Below are 25,261 nucleotides of genomic sequence, written 5' to 3'. Positions count from 1 at the left end.
CTAAAGCCAGTTGAGTAGCACTTGAAATGTTTTAGCTCTATGAAACCTGATGTACTTATATGATTCTGTTTTCTTCAAGTTTGTATCTTGTTGGTCGAACGCACTTATTGTAAGTCGCTTTGGATGAAAGCGTCAGCTAAATGCAATGTAATGTATTTATGGTGATTGTAAAATAATTGTTATATTTTCATATTTTCCAGTAAATTAAAAGTTTATACAGCCAGATGAACTTATTTGATAACTGTGATGTATTAGAATAATAGCCTACAGTGTTTTCTGTGAAGCTGTGGCAATGAGCGCTTTACAAGTTTTGTCACTATCTATTGACATCATACTGATAGAAGGCTAATCTTCCTGTTGTGATAATACCCTTTTATTAAACTGCACATATTATTTGTTTTTGGGTGATAAGACATGAATGGCTATTCCTGAGCATAACTTTGAACAGCAACAATAATGAGAGCTGACAATGTGGAATACCAAAAAGTAGCTAATGTTTAGCCTAGCTCTAGAAATTGTTAGTGTACAGAATAGTTTTTCTGTATGATTATTAAACTGTTGGTGTTTCAAATGATGTTTCATTAGGTCATGGCCTCTTTAGCTAGGTTAAGCTCAGTTAGCCGTATGTTAGCTAGCTAACAGAACGTTTCCCTAAAGTAAACTTTGTTCAAGGTAGGCTGTTTGTACAACTGAAAATGCAAAAAACCTTTGTTTGTTTGGGTTTTGCAAAAGTGTCTCTCTCAATAGATTGAGAAATTAGGTACATGTCTGGTTTTCAATGTTGCTCCTGGAACAACAGTCAAGACTATGATGCAGTTCTCTTACCGTTTCCCTAATGCCATCTTAACTCAGCAAGTATTCACTTGGTTATATGTAGGGAATTGAATGCAATTGTAGCAGATTGAATTTATATATTTTTTAATTCTGGTATACTGTCAAATTACAGTAGATGCACTTTAAATGACAGTAAAATGCTTGGTATGCAGTCAGCAGGTCTTTACCTCTCTCTCTTCCTGATCATTTTAGAGGCTGAACAGAGGACGTCACAAGCAGATGTCATCGGGAAGGACCCTCTGGCTGTAGACATCAGGACTAGTGATCACACAAAGAGACTTTTTTCTTTAACGGTGCTTAATGATGTCAGGTCAGGAAAATGATGGACCAGGGAGATGGTAGGCTCAGGTGCATGCTGAAAGTCTTCCATACATGCCTATCTCACTCTTGAATGCTACAATTGTTAGAAAAGAATGGAAAAACTAAAGATCAACAACACTTTTTGAAAAAACACGTTGGTGGTTGTTACATTGCATGCCATATGATTGACTACATTTGATGTCTCGCCCCGATTTCTACACAGTAGAATAAAGACAAAAATACCAGCAAAACATATGTGTAGGAAAACAACTTAATAGCACTGTAGCAATGTATCCACTGGAGACTCCCTGTCTTTTTTTGAGTTTAGAAACATACGTTTTCTCAAACTTGATGTGCTCAGCTATTTTTACAATAAAAACAACTCAATCTTCTACTCATCTAATGGATTCTTCCCGTATATATCAACACATTAATGGACTTCTACATTGCGTTTTGGACCATTTACGTATTCAGTTTCTCGCTGATTTTCAAATATATTAGCTAGCAGATTTTGCCTCATTCAAATGGATCCTTCTTTTGCCTAATTTGACCAAAGTGCAGAGGGAGGCGTAAACCAATCCCAGACAACCTGATTATCTGTGGTCATTTTATCTTTTTAAGTCATCAATACAAGGCGTTTTTCCCCCGCCGTTGCAGGTTAGAAGGAGATGCATATTATGTTGTTATGTTCATGGCTACAGTCTTCCCTACGCCTTACCAGAACACACACACACACAATACAAATGTCATAGTCTCCAATGTCCATAGCCCACAATCACAAAACAACTTTATAACTTATCTCTCCCAATTCAGCCACGTTAATGGAAGCAGACCGCAGAGCTCTGTTTGTTTGTAACCCCCCTGTTAAGTTCTAACTGTTCACTAATGCTTTCCCCCAATTTACTAATGCGCCCTCGCCACAAAAGCCCACGAGTCAGCAACCCTCAATAGCCCCATCCTCACACACACACACACACACACACACACACACACACACACACACACACACACACACACACACACAAATAGAGGCCGCTATGGCCTATTAAGTGGCATTAGAGCCTCTTTCTGGCAGGTTACTCTGACTTCATGGCACCAGAGTAGCATTCCAAAGTCACCCTGTAAGACTCTAAGTCTAACCACACGTTTCACATCACAAACCACCGCTAATGCACTGGTCACAATATAACAAAATATTGCAGACCATTACCAGGAGCGCTCTATAAATCTTCTTTATTTGCCTTTCTCTTCCGTGTCACCATGACTTTGCCATAACATGGGTTTCTGAAGGCTACAATGAAATAATTTAAAATACTGTGTTTAATATAACATGTTCTATTTGCTTCAATAAAGATGGTAGTAGTAAATCAATTATTTAAATGGCATGTTTAATGAAACTCAAGGTCACCTTACATTATATAAAATCAAGCAATAAAACATTAAACACACAGTATTAAAGTCAATAATAACACATGTAATAGGCAGAAGATGACAACGAATAAACGTAAATTAAATCAACAATAACATGTATAATATGCTTCGGAGGATAGCTTCAAAATTAGTCCGAATTGGTAAAGCTCCAGTTGTTGTAGTTTAAGTGAATGCTCTATTTAAGAGAATGTGTTTTATAAGCAGTTTTTTTTTTTCGAGTCCAGTGTTCACCATGTGAGTAGGAAATGATTTCTATAGTTAAGGTGCAGTATTGTGCCTTTGCATCCATTTTTGCTGAGGTTGACGGCTTGTAACGCTACTACACCTGCTGATAAAGAACAGAGGCCGCGAATGCTGGGAGTTTATGTTCGAAGATCTATTGATAGGCTTGGGAAAGATTATGAACTGTTAATATTATGATTTTAAGGTTAATTTGTTGTATCACAATGAGACAATGTAAAGGATTCAGCCGGATTGTGACATTCTTAGTGTATTTTGAATATATAATAGAGTTATGAATACGTTTGATGGGGATGCCTGTTGTCATTGCATGTTGTTACCAGAGCATAGAGCATGACTACTATGGGTTTGAGAAGGGTGCAACTACAAAATAAATGTAAGCCAGGTGGAAAAAGGCAGGGAGGCATGATTAGAGAAAGAAAGGGTAATGTCCAAAACAACACCAAGGCTTTTTAGATTTAGATCCAATGAGAGGTACCACGATTTTACTACTGTTGAATTTTAAGAAGTTATTATCCTTAACTGTATATTAAAGAGACAAGCAGTGACGTTATTTGAGAGAATAAAAAGGGAAAAGGGAAGTAATGGACAGGAGTGGTCCCGACACTGAGCCCTGTGGAACTCCTTGTTCTTAGCTGTTGGACTGGTACTGTAGTTGTTGGCAAAATCAGCCTACCCATGTTAATATTGCCAGAGTTGAATACAACATGTTTAAATATTTCTAAAATAAACTTCTTAGTAATCATGAAGCTGAAATCAATATTCAAATGACCATACATGTGCATGTCTGTTACAACACAACTGTTAATATTTACCAGTCATTCTCAGTCTACTGCCGCTTCTCACCATAAAGTTTTGAGGGAAGACTCTGGCAGACCGAAGTTACATTACCTTGCTTGCTTGTGCAAAATAATGTTTATTCTTCCGTCAACCCACCAAAAAGAAAATGTGTAATTGCGCCGCGGTTGCAGGAGAGAAGCAGCCTGCAGCATTACATTACCGTGCTGCCGAGCAAGGCAGATCCAGCTGCAACATTAACTCTCTTGTACATTACAGACGACTGTCTTTCTAAATGAATAATGAATAAATAAATGTAGTTTCAGATAAATGTAGTTCAGGATTGGCTTCTAAAATGAAGTGGAGTAGCAGTACAATAACATTACATTGAAATACTCAGTTTAAGTACAAGTACCTTATAATATAAGTGTACTGTATTTGAGTAAATACATTTTGCTCAGTGGCTACAGTCTGCAGGTCGATTTCCTTAAATTACATTTGTTCAACTTGAATTTGTCTTTGTTTTGGATTGTTGCAATGATAATAAACATACATTAAGTATGAAGCAATCATATGTGTCCACTCCCATGTTGATAAGAGTATTGAAAACGTTAAGTTTGCTATGGATACCCAAAGTAAAAAAGAAAGGAACCCTAATATTGAGGGATTGGTGTTATAAATTGGTAAGGAAAAAACATTTACACACTTGAGAAAAAAATTAATTAGCAGTTTATAAATACAGTGATTAAAAAAGAACAAAAAGAGTGAGCAAGGGACCTACTGTAAGCAGGAGAGAACATTTTTATTTTTAAAGGGCAGAAAGAAGGAGGAGATGGAGAGACAAAGTAAGAGGAAGATAGATTTAAGATAAATTATAGCTCTAAAGGACACCCTCTCTTCCATATACTGTGTGTGTGTGTGTGTGTGTGTGTGTGTGTGTGTGTGTGTGTGTGTGTGTGTGTGTGTGTGTGTGTGTGTGTGTGTGTGTGTGTGTGTGTGTGTGTGTGTGTGTGTGTGTGTGTGTGTGTGTGTGTGTGTGTGTGTGTGTGTGTGTGTGTGTGTGTGTGTGTGTGTGTGTGTGTGTGTGTGAACATCTACCATAGCTATGCGGATGACACACAAATGTACGTAACAATTTCACCAGGAGACTATGCTCCAATTCAAACACTGAGTAAGTGCATTGAACAAATCAATGACTGGATGTGTCAGAACTTTCTCCAATTAAACAAAGATAAAACTGAGGTAATGGTTTTTGGAGCCAAGTCAGAACGTATAAAAGTTAGCACTGAGCTTCAGTGTGCAATGTTCAAAACAACAGATAAAGCCAGAAATCTAGGTGTAGTCATGGACTCTGACCTGAGTTTCAACAGTCACATTAAAACAGTTACTAAATCAGCCTACTATCACCTAAAGAACATATCTAGGATTAAAAGACTAATGTCACAGCAGGATTTGGAAAAACTTGTCCATGCTTTTATCTTCAGTAGACTCGACTACTGCAATGGTGTCTTCACAGGTCTCACTAAAAAATCTATTAGGAAGCTGCAGCTGATTCAGAACGCTGCTGCTCGAGTCCTCACTAACACTAAGAAAGTGGATCACATCACTCCTGTTCTGAAGTCTTTACACTGGCTTCCTGTGTGTCAAAGAATATATTTCAAAATACTGCTACTGGAAAAGCACTGAATGGTTTAGGCCCAAAATACATTTCTGACCTCCTGCTAAATGATGAACCATCCAGATCTCTCAGGTCTTCAGGGACTGGTCAGCTTTCTGTCCCCAGAGTCAGAACTAAACATGGTAAAGCAGCGTTCAGTTATTATGCTCCAAATATCTGGAACAAACTCCCAGAAACCTGCAGGTCCGCTGCAACTCTGACTACTTTTAAATCCAGACTAAAGACTTTGCTTTTAATTGAACTATTCACATCTTAAACTGCACTGTAACTTTTATTCATGTTCTTTTAATGTTGATTTTAAATGCCATTTTCTTAATGTCTTTCATTTTTGTAAAGCACTTTGAATTGCCTTGTGTTGAAAGGTGCTATATAAATAAACTGGCTGTGTGTGTGTGTGTGTGTGTGTGTGTGTGTGTGTGTGTGTGTGTGTGTGTGTGTGTGTGTGTGTGTGTGTGTGTGTGTGTGTGTGTGTGTGTGTTTAATGGATAGGCCAGGGCATTGTCCCATATTAAAGTCATTACAAGGACATTTTCTACCCAGCTTACCACAGAAATATAAGCACACAATATTAGTAATACAAACACACACACACACACACACACACACACACTGCCCTTTCTTTTGTTCTCTACTTACGTAAGACAAATTGCAGCATCTGCTGCAGGAGAGACAGTGCTCAGATGAGAGGCCTATTAGGTTAACACCACTGCTCCTCACACTGAAACTTAACGTGCAATTTGCACTGACTGACTAATTTTGTCAAACTGTAAATGATAAAGTACTACGCAGGTCAGTGAAACTACCTCGCCGCTGGGGACAGGAGCATGGTTAACTGAGTGGTATGGAAGTCTTGGAAGGACTGAATTAAAAGGATGACTACTATGGGCCCATTATTGTTGCAGGCGCATATGCAAATTAGTGAAGAGAGTCACAGTTTGGAAACATATGTGTATTGTCCTGTATTGTCGTTTGCTGTAAGGAAAATAGAATGCGACCAGACAGCGGCACCAAAAATAACCTTTAAACAAAATACCTGCTGGATGGGTTAGTTATATGCTTTTATTTAATGAGCTCATTGGCTGAGGTCTTCCGATTTGGAAGTCTTGCCTCAGACTCGGGGCTGGTTATATGGAAAGGTATTTGTGTTATTTTGTCTTCCACCATCAATATTAAGGCGGATGGTATTTGCACCACGGTGTCGGTAGCTAACAATGCTATCAGACCCTGGGTGACCGTAGCTATTGATGCTATTTGCACCCGGGTGTACTTAGCTAACATAGGTATTTGTACACAGGTGTCCATAGCTAACAAGGCTATGTGCACCGGGCAGTCCGTAGCTAACGGTGCTATTTGCACCAGAGTGTCTGTAGCCAACAATGCTATATGTACCAAGGTTTCCATAGCATAGACCATTTGATTTTAATTAGACAATCAGTGAGGAACAGAATTGTTGTGAATAGTATAGTTTGTCTTTCATGTATCCTACCTCTTATCCTTGTATCCCACGAAAGATTTCAACATTTTAATACAGTAGTTCTGGGGCGGGGTGGATGTAAATTGCTGAATAACTACGGTGCGACTATTTCCATCCAGGTGCAGATAGGCATACTGTATAATTAAACATATGACTTACATTCATTCCAGTGTTTAATGTTATGCTAGTGGAATGAGTTATTGATGTTATCAGATAACATTGAGGAGGATCTTGAGTTTCTATTTTCCAGGAGATCTAATGTCTCCATCTGGACTCACAGGCAGCTGGGACCATCTGCTGCTGCTGACCTGCTGCCTGCTCTGGTGAAGGTGCAGTAAAGATGCAGAGGCTGTCATATACTGACATGGAGCTGAGGGAATACTGATCAATACCAATGATTCAGCAAGTATTTGTCTAATCTGCAGAAATAATCTGTATTACCAAAATCTCCTGTAGCTACCATCTAGGACACTGAGGTCATGTTTGCTGATGTTAAGCGTTTTTTTCACCGTTTAACTATGTGTTACTTTTCAATCTTGTGGAAATCTTGTGTGGAAAACTAACCTGACTGAATAATAATTGGTGAATAAATTAACTTCGGATTCAATTTTCAGGCCTGACCTTTGGCGTGTTGTATTATTGTACAATAATTGGCCATTTAATCAAAATTACAGTACTGTACAATTATTTTTGCCTCTAAGCACATACTGTATGTGTCTGACGTCAAATTAAGATGTTTACATGTTTTCTTTCAGTCATTTTCTAGGAAATGTGCTTGGAAATGATCACATGACATAAACTTGGATTTCTTTGGACATTTGACCAACAACTGTTGAGACTACAGTGATCAGTATTTCCTCATAATCAGCAGAATAAATTGCAAAGTGAGCTGTATAACCTCCACACTGAGTATTAAGATTCATGATTTGATTTGGAACACGCAGATTCGAAGTGTCTGGGGAAAATCGCTCTTTAAAATGTTTGTATCATTATTGTAGAGAACAGTGATGGGTTTGTTGTGAGTTTGTACAAATAATTATGATTAAACGTGTAATAAAACGGCAACTAGCAATAAAATAAAAATAAATCATCTGTCCCCACAGTGGTTATTATCAATGCTAAAAATGAATTGGAGGCTGATGTGCGATGGATCTGAAGTCCAGCAGCAGCCTCAGGGAGTCTGCAGGTCACATGCAGATCACTGGGAGCAGGGTGGGGGTCCTGACACCCCGACCCCAGCATCTGCCGGCTGCTGCTGCCTGCAGAGACACATCGGTTCACTCACAGGAGAGTCTCCGAGCTGCTTTCACATGGGAACCCTCAGCCCTTGACCTTCATCATCTGTCGGGGAGTTCTGGGTTTCAGATATCCTATTTCAATGATAAGATCCACTTCAGAGAACAGACTGGACCACACTGAGAGTGAAAGGGGTATCAGTGCGGGGTGAGGGATAGAAAGAAGAGGCACATCGTGATTGACACTGCAAGGGAAATTAAAAAGACGGTTCACCACCTCAATAATAGCTATTTCATATACATTTTTTGTAAGGGAAATTCGACTCTGATCACAGACCTTTATGTATTACACACAAGAAGATGGTTATTTAGTTTGACTTATTTAGCTTTATTTAAATAAGTAGTCTTTTCGACTTAGGATCCAACTGCATAACAAACAGGAATTAGTAACAGTATCATCAGATCTGTGCTGTGGCAAGTACGGAAACCAGATTGAAAAGGTTCTTGAAGGTTATTGGAGTCCAGATGGGATTTGAGTTGGGAGGCAACAGTTCGCTCCAGAATGTTTGACAGGAATGGGAGGTTAGAGATGGGCCGGTAGTTATTGAGGGAATCAGGGTTGAGACCAGGTTTTTTGAGTATGGGAGTGACAGCAGCGAGTTCCAGAGCAGGGGGGACGAGTCCAGTGGACAGAGAGGAGTTAATGACTGTATAAAGCAGTTACATACTGTATAGAGCAGTTACATTTCTCAACTGACTACATCATTGAAATGCTGCTAAAACATTGATGCCCTTGTAATAATTCTCGACCTTGAGTATTTACTTCAGATTCAGTTTTTAATGGAAACTAACTTAAGTCGGAAGGAACATAATCACTTCAGAAATAGAGGATCTTGTAAACTCCATTAAGACATGGAGAAAATCAAGTGAATAAAATTGACACTATCAAATGAGCTAAAGTTTCTGAGTTAGCTAACATGACTTGATGTTCAAGTCTTGTCTCGGTCAAACAATCTAAAATTAAAAAAACATTTTTATCATCTTCAGATGTCAGTTTTTTCCCAAGAGCCATCATTGCTCTTAACACCTGACATGTGAATCAATGTGACTCTGTACGTATACATATATATCATTACTATTATTATTATAAATACACACTATTATTATTATTATTATTATTATTATTTATTACATTACAGATTTTATTTTTATACTCCTGGAAATAATTACTGCACTTTACTCTTTATTCCTTCATCCCTTATTCCTAAGTATGTATGCTGCGTGTATTTTGTTGTCTTATGTTGTGATGTTTTGTTTTTGTTTTGATGGCACCCTTGAAAGGGAGAAGCATTTATCTCATTGTACATGTATAATGACATTAAACTATTCTATTCTATTCAGATACTTTGAGGGTATACACTGCATACCCCCCATCGCCCAGTGTGACCGGTGCCACGTCAGCACCTCTCCTGCCTCACAGCTTATTTGTTTCCCCATACTTCATCTCCCAAATCTGCCCTGAGTTTCACACCAATAGCAGTAAACACAACCTCACTTACACACAAAACCACTGCGCCCCATGTATCACTCACTGTAGGCCCTGGAGCTTCACTATAACTGAACCATTGTGTGTGTGTGTGTGTGTGTGTGTGTGTGTGTGTGTGTGTGTGTGTGTGTGTGTGTGTGTGTGTGTGTGTGTGTGTGTGTGTGTGTGTGTGTGTGTGTGTGTGTGTGTGTGTGTGTGTGTGCGCTCTAAGCTGGAGGGGGTCATTCAATTTTAATTTGAAATGGGATTTCTCCCTGTCTGCTCAGCAAAACAAAAGCAGCAGAACCGAAAAAAATACCTCAGCTCAATTATGCTCCCATGGTCTATATGGGGGGGGCATATTCCTTTGTCTGAAATGTATTTTGACTTCGACCACAATCCTTATAAAAGTCTCGCAACAGGAGAACAGCATAGGTTGTGTAGCATGTCTATGATACAGTGGCCGACGGGCAAATGTGCTACAAAGTCCCAAAACACATGCAAATAAAGAAACATCCCTACCAACCTGAAAACATTCCAACAAGTCCTCCAACTCATACGACCAAATAGGTAGATTGTTCAGCAGCTTATTACGACCTATAGTCACGTTTTTAAATCTTAGCACCTCTAGTGGTCGTGTAAGAAACAACAATTTGCGGCAATTGCAAACGCTCCGGAGGGTCGTATATTCACTAATAACCCTCTCTGTAAAATCCTAAATTGTAGAATAGTTTGGCCATTAAAATGCTTTTTGATTAGAATTCCAGCGAGAAGTGTATATTGTACTTTTAGAATCCATGTCCAGTGGATAGTGTAGGATCTATAGTTTGATAGATATTACGAAGATTATTTGAGGTCTAGTCAGGAAAACGTGTATGTCTTTCCCCCTATGTAAAGTTAGCGTCAACCCTCACGGGGTGAAAACAGTATTTCCGGTCTCGAAGTTTTCATAATAAAACCGTATTCCCCTCACTGACAAATGATTTCATAGTGATATCTGCCATACTCATCCACTAAAACACATCAGTGTATCCTTGTTAATTACACGACATTAATTGGTTTAAATTGTGTACACTGCTTTTGTGTTTTTCCCATAGATTTTTCCCTTTCGATTCTAAGAGACACATTTCTTTTTTCAGAGGTTACTCGGCTATCGTTGAAGCTCTGTGATTGGATGTTTTAGCCGCAATGCACGTTGGGATATGGTGTTTATGCGATGTGAAATCCGAAAACATTTAAAAAATAAATAAAAATAATAATACTTTATTCCGAGTGTGCTTGCTTTTTTCTTTGAAAGTCATCACATAACGGCATTGTAATACACGGTTTGGCTGCATTAAATATTACATATCTGCCGTAGTTCTCTATTTATAGAGCCCTGATTAGAAGACCTTTGGACAAACTGGAAGAAATGCCACCGAAACTGAATATGTGACGTGGATCATAAATATATCAGCAATTAAACAACATCTTCAATTTCTCTTCACACAATACCTCTCCTTGCAGTATCAACACTAATTCGGCTGACTTTTACATTTGATCCAATTGGTAGATATCTTATCTTATCTTATCTTAAGATGATCGATGGCTACTGCCATATTTGCAAAATCTGCCTCTGAATCTTGACAAGTGCATGTTTCAGGCTTATCAATTAAAGGTGGGGTAGGTAATTTTGGAGAAACCAGCTCGAGTGCGCTAGAATTTGAAAATACACAATCGGAAAAATTCTGCCACTTCCTTCCTCCAACACACACAAACGCGCACATGTAATCTGAAAGAAAAGATGGTGGAGCGCTCAGACGCTGTGGCTCACGGCTCTCTGTTTTGGTTGTGCACTGTTTGTTTTTTGTTTGTGTGCGTGAACACCCTAGCCCTCCAGTATCATTTGATTGGACTACGCAAATTAGTCATTCGAGACAAAAATGTCCACTGCAAAAGATTTGATAAAAACATTATATTAAAAGGTTTTTTTCACAACTTTTTTGGGTTTAATCTTTAAAGCAACTTCCACCTTAATAGAAAATACCAAAAATGTAATCATTTTCAGGATTTTAACCCTTTAAATGCCATTTTGAATACATGAAACCGCTGTTTTTTTTCATGATGAAAACAGAGAAAATGAGTTATTTTCCAAAAGATACATATCTGGGGACTGGCTCTTTTTTTTTTATAACAGTCTTGGATATGTCAAAGATTAGCAACAAAATGGAATTTTTTGCATTATTAGTTTTTGCACAAAATCAGATTGAACAAAAAAGTTACAAATTAGTCATTCGGGACAAAAATGTCCACTTCTAAAAACTGCTCTAAAATGACAACAGATTCATATTTTTTAAAACTTTTTGGGGTTAAATCTTTCAATCAACTTCAGTCCTGATCAAAAATACCAAATGTTAACTTATGTTCAGGATTTTAACCCTTTAACTGCCAGTTTGAAAACACGAATTTGCGTTTTCTATAAAAAACATGCACAAAAAGGCAGTTATTTTCCATATAATGAATGTTGGGGGGGTCGGCATTTTTTTATCACAGTCTTGGATATGTCAAAGATTAGCAACAACATTGATTTGGGTGGATAATTAGTTTTTGCACAGAATCAGATTAAACTAAAAAGTCACACATTAGCCACTCGCGGACAAAAATGTCCCATCCACTCCCATTATAACCACATATTTTGATTTCTCCGCCATACCGGTATATAATCATGCATTTTGTAATGTCAGGGTTTTATATTGGAGGAAAATAGTTAAATTTGTCCTTTTTACTGTAAAAACCAGATGTGACATTTTACCATTGAATTACATGCTTGTCATTTCTTGGTTTCTTTGCCTGTTGCATAATGGGGCCCTGACAGCCATTGGAATACATGCATGCAACTAATATGATGTAGGTGTGTTGGTATGGATGTGGAAGAGTGGTATCAGCTGAGAAATATGTGTGTGTGTGTGTGTGTACAGAGACAACAATATACAGTAGATTTGGTTTACAGCAAGTCGCAGTTTTCACCTCATATCTTTCTTTCTCTCTCTCTTTTTCTTTCACTCCCTCATTCCCAAACTAATACACACTCTTACATATTAAACCTCCTTATACCTTGTATGTGTGTGAGTGATTGTGTGTGAGAATGAGACAGGAGTAAGTGTGCTCTCATGGCGTTTTGTTTTTCATTTGTGCTGTTTCATGTGTCTTTGAGGTAAACAGATGTATGATCTTGACCCAGCTTGACCTCGATGTTTTGAATTGTTTGGAACTTCAAAGTCCTTTGATAATGTCTCTTTAGCAAACAGACATACACAGCGATACATAAACTCCTTCAAGTAAATCAAAACACCTGGCTGCAAAGCCAAAGCTTCAAAAATGTGTAGTTTGGCTGGATGGTCATTTCATTCCTGTGATACGCAACAAGCAGTAAGATGAAGAGGATAGAATTAAAAAAAATTCTTCTTCTCGCCTACAAAGCCCTTAATGGGCAGGCGCCATCTTACCTTAAAGAACTCATTATACCCTACTGTCCTACTAGGGCATTGCGTTCCAAGAATGCAGGGTTGTTGGTTGTTCCTAGAGTCTCTAAAAGTACAATGGGAGCCAGAGCCTTTTCTTATCAAGCTCCACATTTGTGGAATCAGCTTCCAGTTTGTGTTCGGGCGGCAGACACCCTATCCGTTTTTAAGAGTGCGCTTAAGACCTTCCTTTTGATAAAGCTTATAGTTAGGGCTGATTAGATTCAGCCCCTAGTTTTGCTGATATAGGCTTAGTTTGTCGGGGGACATCTTACTTCTTCCTTCTCTCTGTCTATACCTGTGTACTCTCATGTTCCGATTAACCCAGCTTCCCCAAATGTCTTTCTTTTTGGTGTCTATATACGCCGGGATCCGGAGTCATGGATGATCCTGCGGTCCTGTGTCCTGGATCTTGATTCGTGGCTGTGGTCCTGGATCATAGGTCCTGGATGGATATCCTCGTGGATTCATCTTCCTATTATACACACATGCATTTCCAAACATTTGGACTACCTATGTTGCAAATGTATTATCTTTTCAATTTACACACGGCATCTATTGCACGTCTGTCCGTCCTGGGAGAGGGATCCCTCCTCTGTTGCTCTCCCTGAGGTTTCTCCCATTTTTCCCTTTAAACTGTGGGTTTTCTTCGGAAGTTTTTCCTTGTACGATGTGAGGGTCTAAGGACAGAGGGTGTCGTATTGTCATACTGATATTTTGTACAAACTGTAAAGTCCACTGAGACAAATGTAACATTTGTGATATTGGGCTATATAAATAAACATTGATTGATTGATTGATGAAGAGGAGCTTCTCTGTGGGACAAGAGGTCTCATGCAGCCCGTAACTTCAGCTGCAGGACTCATCCTCTGAAACAGAAACACCCTGAGAAGGAGAATCTGGTGTGGATCTGCCTGAACTGTGCTTGAAAGGAATCAGCACAAGGATAAAACACTTTTTTGCCAAACAGTTTGCCAAACAGTTCATTTATCAGATGGGGGCAGAGAAGAATAATTGTAAGTCGCTTTGGATAAAAGCGTCAGCTAAATGAAATGTAATGTAATGTAATGTAAAATAAGGAACAATTCTGCCCCGAATCCCACGTTGATACAGAGGAATCAATGAGGTCCTTTGCTGAGGAGGTTGAGGAGCTGAAGAGGAGCTGCTGAGCAACAACAAGATGGTGATGAGGTTGAGATGTATGAAGGACTACAAAACCATTTAGATGGAAAAAGCCTGATGTTCACAAAAGTGCTTGGTGATCCCCTCCTCAATCACACCACAAAGGGGATGATAGCACCAGAGATTGCCACAGGAGTAACAAGAATATTCGTTGCGCCGCCACGTGAAGCCATGCTTAGAGAAATGATCAGATGCTTGTGGTGGAGTCTGATCGTTCTTCGTCTGACCCTTCCCCTGAAAGTGGAGAGGACACAGAGGATCCCATCCCGTAGCTGCGCTACATTCCTCTGCACTATCCTATCCAATGTTTGCTCAAACATCTGTGGCATCAACATCCCTCCAGTTTGCCACCGAATGTTAAGCCCTCCCACTATTTTCCAAGAGGGCGTTGCCAGATTTTCAATTTCAGGTTTTAACCAGGAGATGGCGCTTCATTCACAAATACAGAAAGTCAAGTTTCATGGACTTGCAGTTGTGTTTTGAAGAGCATTTGAACACATCAATATTTTAGATCAACTAAAGTATATATAATCTTGTAATTCAATAATGTATAGTCTTTATATATTAAATAATCATAATAATAATGTAAATGTTTATATTACACTTCTTTATTTGTTATGCTCATACTTTTACCTTTACAATCGTTTGCTTTAATATGCAGTATATTTTTTGTATATTTTTGTGTTTGCTTCCTCCTGCTCCCTTTCGGACACATACTGTATGATTTATTATTATTATTAATATGAAGATATTATTAAGATAAGATGTTACTTTATTGATTGAACATTTTAGTTTAGAATGTGCTGTCCCACGGTAATTCAGAAGGCTCACAGGTCACATTCCGACCATTATTTAAAACAATAGGTGCTTTCACACCGTCTACAGTTTGATTTGTATAGAGGGAGCTCTGTGGCTGAATGGCCAGCGATTAGGTGTGGCGCATTTATCATAGGTGATCAGAGCTAACTGCCTGCCGTCAGATTTCATTTAAAAAACATCTGATTTTAAGACTATTTCTGCGCTCATAAAGAATGATAAGAATAATGCGTATTGAACTGGTTTAATTAATTAGTGAGTTTATTTAACACTAGAACCGCCAATCGGGTGTGTTGTGTGTGTGCAATGTAACTTTTTTTCAATAAAATATTAAAGTCTCCCAGTCCGTGACTTTTCCTGAAAGTGTGTTATGTACAGGGGTGCACATAACTTTTTTGCCCTGGTTCTCAAAGGAGCACCTGGAGATGTTGCTTGGTGCTCATCCTTACAATGAAATAAACCGTAACTTTTGAGGGGGTCTTGACTTTATTTGCCAGACACACAGCACTGAACACACATGCAGAGGTGAACACAGAACACACATGCAGAGGTGAACACAGAACACACATGCAGAGGTGAACACAAGACAACATTAGCACGACCAGTAATCCTACAAGCTGTCATCACTACCCTCCTGACTGTTCTCCTCACTGTCTTCCTCTCTGTCAGACATGGTAGCTGATGATGTAGGCCTACTACTTTCTCTCTGGTTGAGTCTGCGATTAGAAGCTTGCATCCACAAGTCAACAGCTGGGGTTGGGTCGAAAGTCTCTGTTGTCATCTTAGACAAGTGGATGTAATCAAATAAGTATGTGAACATAACCAATAACCTACCATAGCCAATAACAAATTAATGTAACTTATTTTATTTATGTTGTTCATTCATATCTTATTTTACCTTAACATTTATTTATTTATGCATTTTTTTTTATCTCCAGTTTTAAAGGATATTTGTGGTTGCTGTCCTATAGTATACATTGGAATGATTTAAAACCTGTTTATCCCAATAATTATAAAGGAGTGCCTTGGAGATATGTGTTTACATAAATTGTGACCAAACCGTTTGAACTTAGACTAAAGTGAACTATCTAAACACTCAGAGTCCTTTACCTCACTGAGCTGTAGTATCAGCCTCTCAGTCTGACTGGAGAGGACTCTCCCTCCACATTATTGTAGAAACATCTTCTTCTTATATCCGTTAAAGCAGCTAGCACCAGATTCTAATAACAACAGCGCCGGTACCGGTACTCTCTCCCTCGCTCACTCGCATTTTGGCTGTGAGCTGCGGGTGCCAGATAAGCCAACATCCCCCATTTTCATCACTTACAGCGTCCATCGTACAGGGCAAATGAAACGTGTAACCGGGGTGAAAAGGGTGTTACATTTACTAATTATGAATGTTGTTACATCAAGGCCGAAAATTAGGATGAGCATCAACGGTCAAAAATGTTTTTTTCCCTCCCAGAACTGCCAGCGCAGCGCCTCCCCAGATCTGGCGCCCTAGGCGAACATCTATTACGCCAGTGCGACGGGCCGGCCCTGAGTTCATATCATAGGTTCATATGCAACTCGCAAATATATTTCTTTCTCTTCTCTCTCCTCTCTTCTCTCTTTTCTCTTTTCCCTTCTCTCTCTCCCTCTCTCTCTCTCAATGTTGGTACGCAAATGCGCCTTTTTTCAAATGACACGGTGCTCTTTTTTTGGCGGAGGTGCGCATGCGCACCTGCGCACCAGTTATGTGCAGCCCTGGTTATGTAGCACCCTATGTTGTTAAAAATTGCATTTTAATAGCGGGATTTGACGGTGTTAGGTAGGCCTATACAAAAACCTCTGGCGGTTCTAGTGTTAAGGTAATTCAACCCAGTCTCATAAAAAAACGTGTAATAACTACGTTGGTCCACAACGTAGGACGTAGTATTTCTACAAAAACGCCTCTGAAATTGTAAGATCCCTACGTTTTTTTTCACCATTCATTACAATGGCTGGCGTCTATGTCACGTGATCTTCACATTTCTCCCTGCAGAAAAAAAAAACATGGCCGAACTTCGTTTTATTCTCGGTGTAAAATGCCTATTTTAAACTTAGTTTGGCCATTAAAATGCCTTTTGATGTCATTTGATGCGAGAAATATGAGTTGTTATTTCAGATTATGTGTGCTGTGGATGTACATGATCTTTAGTTTGCTAGTTATTACGAAGATTACTTCAAGAAATTGTGTCGATACAACGTTTTCATTGTTACCAAGGTGGTTGCTAGGGACGCTGCTATCGATATTATTTCTGTTATGTTGTGTAACTGTTTAATGGTGTTATCTTTATTGCTACCCCCTTCCCCGTCAATGTATAGTGTTGGTCCACAGCGCAAACGTATTACTTTAACAAAATCCGCATCTAAAATTGTGGCATAGATACGTAAAATTTTACATATCTGCCGTAGTTCTCTATTTATAGAGCCCTGCTGAGAAGACTGCTAGACAAACGAGGAACTGCCGCCAACACTGAAAACGTGACATGGATCATAAATATATAAGCAATTAAACAACATCTTACATTTCTTTTCACACAATACGTCTCCTTGCAGTATCAACACTAATTCGGCTGACTTTTATATTTGATCCAATTGGTAGATAGGCTGTATTTACACCATAAAGGTGCACAGCTGATATAAAGGGACACCTAGTGGTTAAAGCATGTTATTGAATTTCATTATTTTTATTATTAGATATTAATAGGATCCCTATAAAGTATATTCATTACTCGTTATTCTCTACTAATAGTTAATTAAAGACTGTATATAATGACTATTTTGCACATCCCTTTCAAGATTTCAAGATTTTCTACGGTTTATTGACGTATCATATACACAACTAGGTGTAGTTATGCAATGAATGAAAAACTTTGTGTATACCTCCAGCAATGTTAACTATGTTGAAGCACTTATTTTAACTGATATTATACATATGTATTATACTCTTATATAAGATGTATGTAGATAGTATAAGAAATGTGCAGAATACGACAGTTTAATGGTGGAGGTATACACACATATTGATAGATGTCTTGTAATCAATGCACTGTTGAGGAATCTGCGACCAAAGTTTTTAATCTCCGGCCTTTTCAGGTATTGAACAATCAATAAATAATAGGGATGCTCCGATCGTCAATTTCGGGACCGATCGCCGGAATCAGTATCGGCCGATACCGATCGCCGATCCGATCGAGTGGGACCTAAATGGAAGATTTAAACAGCACTTTAAATCTTCCATTTAAAGTGATGTTTAAAACTCAGTTAATGGGGCTCATTCACTGGAGCTTCCACAAACAACAATCAACTTAATTATTACATTCAAATGATATACATTATTCAAGTTTACATTCACTTTGGATAATAACACGGGAGAAATGAGCGGAAGCGCTCTCTTTTCCTCTCTCCCTCTCTCTCTCTCTCTCCCCCTCTCTCTCTCTCTCCTGACAGCCTGTCAGTATCTCATGCAGCTCACTGATCCAGTAATGAGTGACCCGACAGTGAAGAATACATATATTTATAATGACTAGTTTAGCTTGTTCCAGAGGTAGATAAAATAGCTCTTGTGTGTTTCGCTCCGCTCACCGGTCCGTCACAGCGGGCGGAGCTGCAGGATTTCTGCTTCACACACGTTGCATAGCGCTATTTTACTGTCTTATTCGGACACCTTAAAATAATGCCAGACCGGTGAAGCCATTTTGGCGAGCTTGTTTTGCCGCACACAGAGAAAAGTGTCATGTATTTTACGTCATGCGATCGGCTCTCGCGATCGGCATGTTTAGAGAGCACCGATCGATCGGTAGAGAGTGAGTATCGGCCGATCTCGATCGGTGACCGATCGTTCGGAGCATCCCTAATAAATAAAGAACACAGAACGGGGTGGACTTGTTCAAATCCAGTTTTGGACAGTCTGCCGTGGTTCCATCCCATTTCAAGTGCTGTTCGACGCTCGGCACACTCTCCAATCACAGAGCTTGAGGACTATCACGGGGTTTGTCAAGCGAAGCGGAGAGAATACTTACTTCTGGGTGTAATATTCTGTAAAGCAAATGAGCTGCTCCGACCCTCGGTCCTGACGGACTCCAACTTGTGTTTATTAATCAAACAAATAAATAAACACAAGGATAATTATGTGTTATTGTTGAGTAAATGGAGAATTGCACAGGGGAAAATAACGTATCTATGCCACAATTTTAGATGCGGATTTTGTTAAAGTAATATGTTTGCGCTGTGGACCAACACTATACATTGACGGGGAAGGGGGTAGCAATAAAGATAACACCATTAAACAGTTACACAACATAACAGAAATAATATCGATAGCAGCATCCCTAGCAACCACCTTGGTTGACACAATTTCCTGAAGTAATCTTCGTAATAACTAGAAAACTAAAGATCATGTACATCCACTGCACACATAATCTGAAATAACAACTCGTATTTCTCGCATCAAATGACATCAAAAGGCATTTTAATGGCCAAACTAAGTTTAAAATAGGCATTTTACACCGAGAATAAAACGAAGTTCGGCCATGTTTTTTTTTTCTGCAGGGAGAAATGTGAAGATCACGTGACATAGACGCCAGCCATTGGAATGAATGGGGGAAAAAAACGTAGGCATCTTACCATTTCAGAGGCGTTTTTGTAGAAATATTACGTCCTACGTTAGGACCAACGTAGTTATTACACGTTTTTTTGTGAGAGTGGGTTGGGTAATTAGGTACAGTAGAAGCCCTTTTTTATCAGTAACGAATTTAGCAGTTGACCAACTAACTGAGGGTCACTTGCAATGACAGTGTTGTGTCTAACTGTAAGCTTGTCACTCAGAGTAACCTACAGTTAATTTAGCTGCTGGAGAAGAAAGATCAGGGGGGGAGAGCTGTGGTTGATGGGCAATTAGTTGTGTAAATACACAGCTGAGAGCTGCCGTTTCATTCAGACTGTTTACAAAACGGTAACAACGGACTATTTTTCTTAGCAGATGCATGTCAATTTAAATCAATACATACAACCAGTGGCGGCGCTAGGGGGTGGCTATGTGGGCTCAAGCCCCGGATGTTTTCTGAAAAGCCCCGGATGTTTCACTTAAAAAAGTAAAGCAAATAAAAAAGTATTTTTTTGAAGATGTCTCGGGAGTAATGTGCAGTACCGGAAACCACCAGAGAGGCAGCCGCTGCGCGACATTAGCCTGCGTACTGCGTAGCCTTCCCTGCCCTGAAGAAGAAGTGATCCTTCCTGGTGCCTGACGAGTTTTAAGCTAATAGCCTATAAAGTTATGGATATTAGAAAGTTATGGATATTAGAAAGTTATTTTCATCGAAGCAGGCGCCACAAGCAGCAGCAGCAGCTGACAACAATGTCATCACTGTTGTGGAAATAATTATCATAAGACGCCAATTAGTAACATACAAGACAAACCTCGATGTCTGTTTACCTTCTTTAAGGACACAGGCGGCTTAGCCAATAATGTTATTGTTCCCATTCTGTGACCGGTCAATACTGGGATACAGATGGTCTGTGTTGTGGGTACACTGGGACACTTCCTTCTCTGTATTTGTGGACTCCAAGGTAAAATCTTCGAGGTCATAAGTGTCCGAGGCAAGTAGCTCTGTGCTCCCACACTGTTTAGGCTATCTCCTCAAATATGTTGTTTACTCTCTGCGAAACCAGTTAGATGGGCTGGCAAGAGAGAGGCTCTCCAGAATTGACGTGGCAACTCTACCGTGAAGTCAGAACCTCTGACTCTTGGACTTGTGATGTGAATCCTCCGGCCGTTAACTCCAAATAAACCATCATGTGTTTGACATCAAAGCTACTGCTCTTCCCGTGTCTCCTTCCTGAGTCGGTGACTCCCACTGCATAGCTACACAGAAGTTATCTTTACAAATTGGCGTTGTCGGCAAGATGCCAACAGATCTTCAGATTGTGGTAAGTGTGATTTTCAAATCTACTTTGGACATTGCCTTATCAGAATCTGTGATTGACGGTATCCTAAAATTACCTGTGAAACTGATCGACTGCGTTTCCTTTTGGTTAATGAACATTTGGGGATGATAAACCCAGGAGATCAGTGTCTGGGGACTCAGTCCTGGCTTATTTCCTCTGTGTGTGCTGCTCGGGACGGAAGTGCCATACAGGCATGCACAGCTCATGTTTAGAGATACCTTAAGGAAGGAGCATCAGTGAAGTGGAGCTTCTATGTGAATTGAAAGCAATGTAAAAGATTTGTATTGGACAAATCGCCGGATTTTGAGGGTCTTAGTGGCTAAACATAGCAGTTGAAAATAAGCAGCCAAAGATATTTGCTGCTATCACCTCTCTGTAAAAACACGGCTCCAGCTGCAGCCTTGCGTGTGTGTGTAAAACCTCACCGTGTGTGTGTGGGGCTGGAGCAGTGCAGGCTGAGAGGGAGAAAGTCACAGCTTATTGCCTATAGGCTTTAACTCACGGCACCGCCGTCCTTCAAACGGGACGGTCTAAAAGCACTCGTTGTTTAGGACCGCTTTTCTCATGGTTAGACGGGCCAGCGCGAAGTGCGTGCATCACCCGATGCGCTACGGCTCTCTGGAGCAGGTGGCGGTCAGGAGTGCATACATAAAATTATAGGCTAATTGATCAGAGGTGTGTAGTGGCAAGCAAGCATAGGCAAACTGTGTTTCACCTTGAGGTGAACTCGATGGCGAGTAGATATAGGCTGGTCGTACGGACTACAGTCAACTGAGCTGTTGTTTGGAGAGAAAGGGCAGGGAAAAAGTCTGTGGGCTCCGATCGGGGGGGCACAGCGCCACTAGAAACAAATAGCCTAGTGGTTGTCGCAGGAGGATAAGCTAGTTATCGTTCTTGGACGGCTTTCAGGCACCGATAAATCACTTGTATGCAAGGGTGAGGCGTGAGAAGACGCCGCACTGGAGATAATTCCCCACCCCCTCTAAGATCTCTAAAATCCGGACTAAATTGAGCTGAAGAGCTTTGCTGTCGCGCTGGTGTTTATTAAGAGTTCATGTTTTGTTTGTCTGATTGTTTGTATGGGGGTCTATATTGGTTTGTCCCGCCGTCTTGTGTATGTCTTGTAACAATAATGAATCAGTCCATAGACAGGGTAAAATGAACTAAACTGTAGTTATCTCACCAAAAGTAAATGACCTGAGAAAAATAAAAAGTGTTTTTATGTCCTGCCTCTGAGTGCAGGGGAACATGTAAACAAGAAGCCCACTGTGCAGGGTGTGCGCTGTAGGTGTAAGAAGAAAATAAGATTATATTGCTTTAAGAATCCATTCTTAAATGGTATTGCTGGTATGTTAAGATATCTTTGTGACCTTGTATAAACCCTATGCCCGTCCTGCGCCCCGAGACCCTCAGAGACCTGCCTGAGGAGATCAGGGTTGCAAAATCTGGTTTTAGGTCAATGTTGTATTATTTGTTTCATTTATTCTTAATCTATGTATTGTATAGTAATAATGAATAAAAACGTAATGTATTGAACACATTCCGAAACAAAGCAGATAAGCAGAACAAGACTCAGACATAATACTAATTGTTGTTGAAACCTTTTGCGCTGTTGCAGCAAAATGGAAACTGTGTTAATTATTCTGTTCCAACTGGCCACTGGAATCAGGTAATTAATATAAGTTGAAGTTCAATTACAGTTTTAAAAATAGTTTAACATTATTTATTAAACTGCTTGAAAATATTTGTAGTATCAACCAATTGGTCTACATAGACAATACTAAAATTAAAATAGTTGTTAAACTACTGACAAGTTTTCTGAAACCGAGCTTATGAACAACAGAGTAAAGGTTGCTGGTTAAGCCAGGATCAATATATTTGTTGAAGTTTTGATTGTGTGCATAATAAATGTGTTAAATTAATTGAGCAATTCTTTAAAAGTATAATGTTGCAATTTCTTTAAAATAAGTAATTACAGTTACAAAATAGGTGTTGTTTTCCAAGGGCCTCTCTTTCACAGGCACTTTGAATCATAACACTTCCAAGTCCTACAGAGATCAGTATCACTTTATGTTGCAAGCCAAATCCAGGGGTTCTACTCGAGCCCAAATTTAAATACCATAAAGAAAAGTATTGAACCCAGCTCGAGCTAAATGTGAAATGTATTTAATTAATGTGCAAGTGTTTTGATTTATTTAAAATGTTCCAGTCTAGCTTCCTTCGAGTTTAGTGTAAACAACAGATTGGTTCTCATAACATTCTCACTGCTGTGCTGTCCCAAATGTTTGAAACCTTGGGCAGATAAGCACACACACACACACACACACTTTGGATGAGTAATCACTTCATCCAAATTGTAAATTGTTGCCTTCTTTAAAGTTATTAGTAATTCAAGATTAATTACTAAATTAAATTAGGTACATAACATATAATAAACAAAATAACTTTGAATTGATCATTTTGTTCACAACATTAGACCTTGTCCTCTAATCTCTACTAGAATAAGATAAGTGTGCATGTTTGGGTGTGGAACACTCCTGTAAAGTACCTAATCTTGTTATCCTTTTCATTACAGAGCTGGGGAAATGGTGTATTGCTTAGATTCGGATCCGTGCAAAGTCCAATTATGACTGACTTTAGTTATAATGTTAATTTGATATCAACCCATAAGGAATTATTTAGATTAACTCAACATTTCACATGATGGATTAGTGCTCCACATTTTTCCCACTAATTTGTTGTGCAATTAGGCCAATGGTAAAGAGAGACATTGATGACCTTGTGTCCCTTTTGTTGGTACGTGGTTCCATTCTGTCTATGGCCTTGGACGGCTTCACTAAGAATCACCCAGTTCTGACACAGTTCTGAGTGCAGTCACAGAGATGCTATGGCTGCTCTACATGAAATGACATTAATGGTCTGGTCTGAGAATGGACACCATTACCTGCTTCCAGAGACAATGCCGCTCCTCAGACTGAACAATACTGTCTCACGTGGGCCACTCCCCCCACCAAGCCATGAACTGAAAGCTTTGAACACCTGGAAGCCTCCCGGTCACACCAGCACCAACCCTTGGGTCAGTCAGATGGGACTAACGGCTTAACTTAGGGCATTTGGTTCAGAAATATGACTCTCGTTACCGCAGAGTGGGTTGTTTTTTTTAAGGCTATTCATACTGCTATGCAGAGGATGCCTGTAGGTTGGCAAGCTGTTAAAAGCCCCTACTATTTTTTAAAATAGGCCTAAATGTCAGGGGCCTCTGAATGTCTAGTTCTACATGTATTCACATTATATGGACAATATTTCCCCCTGGTGAAACTGAAGGCTGCACGGTACTCAGGCTACAATACGACCATTCTGTTCTGCTCTAACAATTCAATTGATAGATTCTACATCAAAACAATTAGCTTTTATTGTTTCCAATGATAACGTCATTTTAAGAGAAGGAATGCAAACCTGTTTTCAAATGTAAGGTTTTGAATGTGTTTGACATTTCTCAGTAAAAACACCCTCAGACACCCACTATCATTCATGCTATGCCATCAGTAGTGACTCAGATGTTAGGGGGAAGAAGCTTTTCCTCCCAAATCAGATATGCTTTGTTTTTTCAACAAAGGTATACAGTTCCTGCATAATATATGTTTCTCACAATTGTTTTTTTGTAAGCTGCACACAGGTGATACTGAGTCTTCTCGATTAATAGATTACACCATGCTTAAATAGACTCCTAAGTTATTATTTCATATGAGACATATGTAAGAAAAGGGAGGGAAGAGTCAATTATATTGAGTAATTGATTTTATATTGGAACATTTATTTCTCAAACCTATGTTTTATGGAAGAGGAAAATATTTCTGATAAACTAATATGTTATCAAACGGTAAATGGTGAATTAATATAACATTTAGAATCATTGAGAAGGGGTGATATCCACAGGGACTAGCTCACCTTTAAATTACAATAACATTTCTCTACTTTGGACTGATGAGTATATGATTCTTGCATGTTAAATGACTAACACAAACCTTACATTTATGCATGTGCATGTCTCAGGAAGGCTCCCAAATAATTCTGAGGGGCCGATCCTATTTTTGTATTTAAATGATAATGTGCTAATCCATTACCTTGAGTTGTCTGCACTCAGGAAAACATCCCTATCAAGTGTTAACCCAATAACTACAGTAGGACAGCTCTGAAGGCCAAGGGTCAGAGAGAGAGCTACGTGGGTCCACGCCAGCCACTGCAAGGTCCTAGTCACCAACAAAAGTAGATGACAACAAGTGATGTGTCCTAATCACC

Source organism: Gymnodraco acuticeps, unplaced genomic scaffold, assembly GCF_902827175.1.
Source record: "Gymnodraco acuticeps unplaced genomic scaffold, fGymAcu1.1, whole genome shotgun sequence".
NCBI classification, from domain to species: Eukaryota; Metazoa; Chordata; class Actinopteri; order Perciformes; family Bathydraconidae; genus Gymnodraco; species Gymnodraco acuticeps.
Note: the sequence above shows the minus strand (reverse complement) of the source record.